The sequence below is a fragment of the Callorhinus ursinus genome, unplaced genomic scaffold, assembly GCF_003265705.2.
Source record: "Callorhinus ursinus isolate GAN/ISIS: 27379988/994484 unplaced genomic scaffold, GSC_fseal_2.0 scaffold1, whole genome shotgun sequence".
Classification (NCBI taxonomy): domain Eukaryota; kingdom Metazoa; phylum Chordata; class Mammalia; order Carnivora; family Otariidae; genus Callorhinus; species Callorhinus ursinus.
This window is the reverse complement of record NW_027397063.1, coordinates 145,551,377-145,553,874: the sequence shown is the minus strand read 5'-3', so window position 1 is coordinate 145,553,874 and position 2,498 is coordinate 145,551,377.

Below are 2,498 nucleotides of genomic sequence, written 5' to 3'. Positions count from 1 at the left end.
CCCCTCCCCCACAACGCGGTGTCTCTATAGTGTGCCCCGGAGCGCTTGGCGCATGTAGGGGAAATGCGACCATTCTGAATACGGGTCTTTCTTTTCTTTTTAAAAAGATTTTATTTATTTGTCAGAGAGAGAGAGAGAGAGAGAGCGCACAAGCAGGGGGAGCGGCAGGCAGAGGGAAAAGCAGGCTTCCCGCTGAGGAGGGACCCCGATGCGAGGCTCCATCCAGGACCCTGGGATCATGACCTGAGCCAAAGGCAGACACTTAACAACCGAGCCACCTGAATAGGGGCTTTTCATATATGTCTGCTGCATGACCAACAGGCAAGTTGTTGATCTGCTCTGAGCCTCAGTTTCCTAAAATATAAAATGAGAGCGGGCACCTGGGTGGCTCAGTTGGTTAAGCGACTGCCTTCGGCTCAGGTCATGATCCCAGGCTCCTGGGATCGAGTCCCGCATCGGGCTCCCTGCTCAGCAGGGAGTCTGCTTCTCCCTCAGACCCTACCCCCTCTCATGCTTTCTCTATCTCATTCTCTCTCTCAAATAAATAAATAAAATATTAAAAAAAAGTTTAAAAAAATATAAAATGAGAGTAATATTACCTACCTCATGAGAGTATTGTGAGAATTAAGAAAACAAAGCGAGTACAGTTAGCCCTGTGCCTGGCTGTTGTTACTAAGGATCAGAGCTCTGTTCCCAGAGCCTGTGGTGTTCCCCGGGGCGAGTATGAGCAGCCAGGAGTGGGGGCTGTGGCAGCATTCTGCTTTGTTTATGACATGGTATCTCCAATAAGCTAGGGAACTTAATGAATGCTCTTCATGAAAGTGCTTCATAGGTTTATTTTGTGTGGTGATAATGTGACAAAGTGGTCAAGAGCGTGGGCTCTGGAGCTGGGTGGCCTGGGCTGAGTCCCAGGGCTGACACTTCTTAGCTGCAAGACTTGAGCGAGTAACTGAGCCCCTCTGTGCATGGGTTTCCCCATAATTACAATAGGACTAGTGGTGAATCTGCACATGAAAAGTACTTAGAGTGGTCCCTGGAAGCATTCACAATGATGAGCTGTTACTATTTTGGTATTGCCCAAGGCAACTTGTTAAATGTTTTCTCATGACAAAGTTAAAGGGTTGTGAGAATCTACTACACAGTTGAGACTAGTGGTCTCATGTCCCTGGACCCTGTATCCTTGATATTCTATGGTGAGTGGTAGCAGTGGATGAGCAATGGTGGGGTGATGTTGCAGAAGGTCATGGAGAAGACGTGACCATGGGTTGACAGGCGAGCTGCCGGTGGGCAATCAGAGAGTCCTCACCCCTCCCTGTCCTTGGAGTATACCAACTGCTCACCTTGTCCACGGCGGGGGCTGTTTTCAAGGATGCAGCCCTGACAGAGCACTGTATTTTTGAGACCTTCTGGATGGTATACATGGTTGAGCCCCGTTAAGGCCTCTCTAGAAACCTTAAATTTCTGGTCGCAAGTGTGGGGGTCTGCTCATCCCCTGGCTGCCCAAGAGAAGCCTCATAAGTTTCCTTGCTTGTCAGACTTGCCACCGGCCAATCTGGAGTGGCTGGCCTCTTTGTTCAGTCTCCCCCTGCTTTGTATGCAGGGGTGGACTTCGAGCCATCACGTGGGGGTGAGGGTGGCCGGTGATGATGGATGGGTGTTGGGGGGAGTGACGGTGGGTAGTTGCTGGTAGTCGAGGTGAGGGGGTGATGGAGCAATGGGGGCAGTGGTAGGGGGGCACTAGGAGGACTAGGTGGTGAGGTAGTAGGACAGACCCTTCTCTGACTCCTTGGAGGCCATCCATGCGTGGCTAATATCAGGAACTAGCTGTGTCCCTGACTATGCTCCCAGAGGGACCCGTCCTGGGTGTGTTCGAAGCACAAGCAGCAAGATCAATGCTGGCATGTGATGTAAGAACTTGTTTCATTCATTTTTGGATGCTTTATTTTATAGTCTCACTTCCTCCACCATTTTTTCCCCCTGAGAACCACAAGCACTTTAAAGATATTGCATAAATGTTTCTTATAATATCCCTTTGATTTTGGGGTCAAATAAAAGAACTCCCCTTTAGGGGTGACAGGTCACATGTTTCTTAAACTATTGAGAAGTGGCATCTGGTTTGCAAGTCTTCTTGTGGCTGGCAGAATTAATTTGTGCTGAAAAAATGGACCATGTTGTTATATTCCAACCTCCCCTCAACTATGGAAAAAGAGAGAAGAAAATATCTTTCTTTCCTTTGATTTCAGAGTCCTGCTGGGCACCTTTTCTCCTGTGTATTTGTCTGTGAGCCCAATTCCTTCCTGATGAGAGCAGGGTCCTGGGATGGGGGGTGAGGCTGCAGCAGGAATGAGGACACGGGGGTCCTGAGATGGGGCTGGGGGGTCTGAGGCTGCAGCAGGAGTGAGGACATGGTGGTCCGGGGGGGGGGGGGGGGGGTCTGAGGCTACAGCAGGGGTGAGGACACGGGGGTCCTGGGATGGGCACTGAGGCTGCAGCAGGAG